This window comes from Sus scrofa, unplaced genomic scaffold (assembly GCF_000003025.6).
Source record: "Sus scrofa isolate TJ Tabasco breed Duroc unplaced genomic scaffold, Sscrofa11.1 Contig2026, whole genome shotgun sequence".
Classification (NCBI taxonomy): Eukaryota; Metazoa; Chordata; class Mammalia; order Artiodactyla; family Suidae; genus Sus; species Sus scrofa.
Genome location: NW_018085004.1, coordinates 892770 through 899389, shown reverse-complemented (window position 1 = coordinate 899389; position 6620 = coordinate 892770). Strand labels below are relative to the sequence as shown.

Genomic DNA, 6620 nt, shown 5'->3' with positions numbered 1-6620 from the left:
AGGTGCTAGGGAGCGGTCCAGGTACTTTACTTGCAACAAAATAACAACCCTAAGAAGTGGGCATTATTGGTATCCTCATTCTAAAAACGAGGACATTGAGGCAAAAAGAGATTCATTATGTTGCTCAAAGTCACCTAAATAGTACACAATGAGAATGGAATTTCAAACACAGGCAGTGCAGCTCCAGAGCCCACATGATGCATCATTGCACTCTTACTTTCTTTCTAAGGATGTTTGGGATTTTAATTTGTAATAACCTAAATGAGAACCATGTAGCCATTATTTGGTTTCTGTAACTATCAAATCCCTTTACTTTACAACTTGCTAGGTTTTTTCAAATACTAATGAAAAATGTGAAAAGTTTTATTTAATTATAAACATATTAATAAATAAAAATATCTTATCAGAATAAGCTAACTGCACAATAAGTATCACAGTTACACTGGAAAGTATTCCAAGATCACCTAGTTTATTTTCTTTCTTTTCTAATGAGCAAATTGAGACAATCTTGCAATTATATTTAGAAAATAACTCAAGTCCATGCTTTCTTACACTGACCTTGTATATTTCAGTATGCTGAAATCTGAGCACTGAAGTTGTATTTTTTTTCTTTTTGCATTTTCTAGGGCTGCTCCCACAGCATATGGAGGTTCCCAGGCTAGGGGTCTAATCGGAGCTGTAGCCTCCAGCCTACGCCAGAGCCACAGCAACAGGGGATCCGAGCCGCGTCTGCAACCTATACCACAGCTCACGGCAATGCCGGATCCTTTAACCCACTGAGCAAGGCCACGGATCGAACCCACAACCTCATGGTTCCTAGTCGGATTCGTTAACCACTGAACCATGATGGGAACTCCCTGAAGTTCTATTTTTGAGTGCTCTCAGTATCTAAGCATTTTAAATAAAACCATGTTCCATTCTCATCTGCCTCTTTATTTAGTGTCTACGATCACCTTCCTCACTATCTACCTTGCCCCAATCATTTTGAAAATAAATACTAGCTGCTAATGTGTTAATGTAATTGTTGGTAATATTCATGAGTCAGTTCAATTAAAAAACATTTTCTGACATGTCTTATGTACTTACTGTATGTGTGTTAAGAGCTGTTGAACAGGTAAAAATTAAATGAAGAGCACTACAACTCCTTAAAAATCTGATAGTCAAAGAGTCAGACCAAGTAAGTATAGCAATAGGGAACAGTGAGACAAATAATTTTCTAGTTTTCAGATAAACTTCTAGTGTCTTGAACTTTAATGAGAGATTCATGAAGACCAAACAGCCTTTGAGACATGAAATATTGAGTATCTAATAGTGGGCTATCATAGTTTTATGGGAATTATTCCAGAAAAGATGTTATTTCTGGTGCTGTATAGGTTCATTTGTAAAGGTACTCAGTGCAAAGTGCTACCATCTTGAAGGACTGACTCTCTACCAATTTTGATTCATGATCACCACCAGAGTATATTTTTGGAGATACATTGCTGTCTTCTATGCCACAATGTGACATATTTTCAGCAAGGTTCTAGTAAATGTATGGCTGTCTGTTGACCCTTAGATCGCTCTTCTCTACAGAAGATCCACTAAGACATAGAAATATAACATCTTCCTTTTACCCCCAATGAAACCACATGAGGAGAAACCAAGTGTTAAAATTAAGTGGAAAAATCAAGCACCTGCAGCATGTAGAAGTTCCCAGTCTAGTCAAGCTAGAGGTCAAACTGGTGCTGCAGCTGCTGGCCTATGCCACAGCCAAAGAAATGCAGGATCTGAGCTATGTCTGTGATCTACACCACAGTTCAAAACAATGCCAGATCCTTAACCTACTGAATAGGACCAGGGACTGAATCTGCATTCTCATGGATACTAGTCAGTTTCATTTCCTCTGAGTCACAATGAAAATCCCAAATAAAGTTTTAATGGGCTTATTGGAAGAAGAACTCAATATATATTTATTGTGTGCAAATCACCATAGAAGATGAAGTGATGAAGATGTGGTCCATAATATAACAGTGATATTAATTGTCATGTTCACAATCTCATTACAGTTACAGGTATCCTGACCTCTCATCTCTGAAACAACATTTAAAGAACACAAAATGGGACATAGTAACAATGTAACACAATTTGTTCTCTTGGGCCTCATTCAGAATCCTGAGGGGCAAAAATCATTATTTATCCTATTTTCACTTATCTACCTTGTGATGATTTTGGGTAACTTGCTCATTTTGGTGACTCTTTTTGCTAGCCCCTCCCTGGGCTCTCCCCTGTACTTCTTCATTGCCTATTTGTTATTCATGGATGAGGTTTATTCCATGGTAATTTTCCCCAAACTGATTACAGATTTACTCTGTGGTAAAAAGACAATTTCCTTCCCAGTTTTTATGGGACACCTCTTTCTAGACACTTGTTTGGGGGTGCTGAGGTCTTCATTCTGGTGGTGATGTCCAATGATCACTATGTGGCCATCTGTAAGCCACTGCACTACTTGACCATCATGAATCAACAGGTGTGCATCCTGCTGCTGTCAGCGGCCTGGGTTGGAGGTTTTACACACTCAGTGATTCAACATCTCCTTTTGTGGCCCCAATGCCATTGACCACTGCATTTGTGACATATACCCACCATTGGTACTTGCCTATACTAATACTTCCATTGCAGGTTTCAGTGTTATTGCCAATGGTGGAGCAATATGCATGGTCATCTTTCTCCTTCTAACATCCTATGGGGTCATCCTGAATTCCCTTAATACTCAAGGTCAGGAAGGGAGCCACAAAGCCCTAACTGCCATTCCCATATTATGGTGGTGGTCCTCTTGTTCCCTGTATTTTCATGTATGTGAGACCTGTTTCTAACTTTCCCATTGATAAATCCATAGCTGTGGTTTATACTGCCATCACTCCCATGTTGAACCCTTTAACATACACATTGAGAAACTCGGAGATGAAAAATGCTATGGCAAAACTATGGCATCAAGCTTTTTCTGTAGGTGGAATAAGAATATGTTGCCCATACTGAACACAGCTGTTACTAATCCTAAAGGAGCAAATAGGCCGTAAAGTCTAACAATGGATGACTTAGTCAAATCAATGGGCTCAGTAGAGATGCTTTTCTTAATTAAAAAAATAATACAGTAGAATAAATTGTATTTGTGGTTAGAATCAATATTATAGAGAAATTCTTCAAGTTTAATAGGAGGAAGAGTTATTCATCCTAATAAAAGGAAAATAAATGAAGTTTATCTTATAATTTTATATTTTTTAGTTCATTTTAAAATTGGACCTTAGAAGAAAGTGTATTATCTTTTCAAAAGTGGAAAACAAGCTACCTTTAAATTTTACTTTCACACAAATGATTGGGAAACAATTTGGCTAGTATTTAGAACAAATTTCTGAGATTAAAAATGTGATTTTTAAATTTTAAATTTCATTATCTTATCAGTGCAGAAATTATTTTAGCTGCATTAGGCATTTGTCTTTAAAATGATATCCACTCTTCACATCAATGTTCATGCATTTATAGTTTAAGGTATTTAGAATGGAGAAGGAAACATGTTTTGTTAGACACTGTCAGTAAGAAATTCTGTTAGATGAAATGTGGTTGATGAGGAAAATGGAGTCTATATCTTGATTATTAAAATATAAAGTCATATTAATCCAAATTATAAACATATTTTAAGGCTTGCCCTCATGAGTCATTATGTGTATTTTTGCCATTCTTCAACTAGACAAATTTTCTGATGTTGTCTTAATGATTCTGAAGATCTGGGTAAAGAAATGTGTTTATATTTCTTTATAAATATGTGTAAATGTGTTTATATTTCTTTATAAAATCATATTTTCTTTATAAAAACATTTATAAATATAAATGTGTTTATATTTCTTTATTTTTAATTTATATAGTGCTTATAATTTATCAGTTTTTGGAAATCTTTAATTTCATTATCTTATTTAATGCCTAAACCATCCTATGTATTAGATATTATTATATTTCATTATAGAAACAATGTTGGTTTAACTTACCCAGGTCACACACTTGGTAAATTAAGGGTCAAATTACAAAGCACAGGTTAGAAACTGAGTTCTCAAAAAATACACTGCAGGAAATTAGGGCCACTCTTGCAATATTTATTTAAGACAAAAAACTAACAGAGACTATATCTAAGATAGTCAATGCACCATCCCTGATAGATGTTTTTGCATATATTTCCCCAAAGACCATTCATCTATACTCAGGATTTAGAGATAGCATTTGTCCTTTATATAAAAGAAATTTACTGAAAATGCAATGTTTCTTTAAAATTTATCTTTTTTTTTAATCTAATGAGCTGGTTGAGTGTTTATTAAAACCTCAAAATTTTTGCTGCATCATTTTAATGGTCACTATCCAATTATTAAAAAAAGCTATAGGTTACATGGGAAACAGATTTTAATATATAGACAGTTAAATGGAAACATACTTAGGCATGAACTGTGATCATATGTTTCAAAGGGATCTGGACTGAAACTTAAAATTTCAGTCTATAATATGCTGTATATTGCAGATTGGAACTTTTACTTTGCTGATTTGTTTTTCCACCTTATGTTGTTGAATTTGGCATAGTATAGATCTACTTATTTTATTTTATTATTTGTCAATGTGGAATAGTTATAAGTTATGAGTTTTAAAACTCATTTTAAATAAAATTTAGTAAGTATATAATGAGCAGGCCTGATATGCCTTGTTCTTTCACTGCTGCTTGATTTACTCAAGTTTTGGAGCTCATAGTGACTCAGAAAATCTGCTAGCTAAAATTTGTGTCAAAAATGTGATGACTTACTCAACAGTGTTTGCTCCACAGTACCCCACACAGCGTATGTCTTTAGAAAATAAGACATTGGCATCTACTTTCACATTGGCATCTTTTTTTCTAATTTGAGCTACATGCTTAGGTATTATTTACATAAATATATAAATATTTCATTGGGGTTGAGATCATTTTTGTAGACCTCAGAAGGTCAAAATGCACTCAAAAAAAGAAAAAAATAAATGATACATTAAGTTTAAAAATCCTATTTTTGTGAAATACTGAGGAGAAATCAGCTTTCTTGTCATTTAGTATGTAATCTCACAGACATGCCCATACACATACCCACCCAATTAAAATGCTGAGGTCTCATCCCTCTAGCTGAAGCAAAGAATTTGGGAAAATGAATGGTGTAGTTGTGAAAGTAGATGCCAATGTCTTATTTTCTAAAGACATACGCTGTGTGGGGTACTGTGGAGCAAACACTGTTGAGTAAGTCATCACATTTTTGACACAAATTTTGCAAGCTTTTCAAATTCATTATTGACACTTTTGTTTGCAGCCTCTGACACCTGATGATCACCTTCAGGATAACACATGGAAAATAGGAACAATGTGACTGAGTTTGTCCTCCTGGGGTTCACACAAAATCCTGAGATGCAAAAAGTTGAATTTGTCACAATCTTACTCAGCTGCATTGTGACCATAGTGGGCAATCTCCTTATTCATTGTGACCATCGCAGCCAGTCAGTCACTGGGCTCCCTCGTGTACTTTTTTCTGGCCTATTTATCATTTATAGATACTATCTATTTCACAACCATTGCTCTCAAAAGGATCATTGACTTATTTCATGAGATAAAGACTATTTCCTTCCAGGCTTGTCTGACTCAAGTCTTTATAGATCATTTATTTGCTGGTGCTGAAGTCATTCTCCTGGCTGATGATGGCCTATGATCAATATGTAGCCATCTATAAACCTCTCCATTAATTGATCATTATGAATTGGTGGGTATGTGTTCTAATGCTGCTGGCGGCCTGGACTGGAAGCTTTCTACATGCCTTGGTTCACTTTCTTTTTATTTATCAGCTCCCTTTCTGTGGCCACAGTGTCATTGACAACTTTGTCTGTGACATGTACCCCTTATTGAGATTTGCTTGCACCAATACCATCTCATTGGACTTTCTATGTTAGCTAATGATGGGGAAATTTGCACTGTCATCTTCTTCATTCTCCTGGTTTCTTATGGGGTCATATTACATTCTATTGAGATTCATGATTTGGAAGTGAATCACAAAAGCCTTCCATAACTGTGCATCCCATATAACTGTAGTCATTTTATTCATTGTTCACTGTATATTCCTGTATGTCAGGCCTGCTTCTACCATTACAATTGATAAATTAATGACTTTTGTTTTAACTTTCATCACTCCCATGATGAACCCATTAATCTATACCCTGAGAAATGCATAAATGAAAAATCCCATGAGAAAACTTGGGAGTAGAAACATGACATTAGGTGGAAGAGGGGTGCAGGTTTCGTACAAAACATGATGTTCATTCTTTCACAGAATCAAGGAATCCTTTTTTTTAATATCTATATTATAAATCCATGTCATCATTTCTTTTTTTTTTTTTTTTTTTTTTTTGTCTTTTTGCTATTTCTTTGGGCCGCTCCCATGGCATATGGAGGTCTCCAGGCTAGGGGTCTAATCAGAGCTGTAGCCACTGGCCTACGCTAGAGCCACAACAACTGGAATCCGAGCCGTGTCTGTAACCTACACCACAGCTCATGGCAATGCCAGATCTTTAACCCACTGAGCAAGGGCAGGGACCGA

General features: G+C 35.6%; 2 pseudogenes; both read left to right on the top strand.

Moving 5' to 3' along the window:
- The first annotated feature begins 2096 nt into the window (after positions 1-2096).
- LOC110258427 lies at positions 2097-3015 on the top strand (annotated as a pseudogene).
- A 2365-nt stretch (positions 3016-5380) lies between these two features.
- Positions 5381-6336, top strand: LOC110258426 (annotated as a pseudogene).
- The last annotated feature ends 284 nt before the right edge of the window (positions 6337-6620 follow it).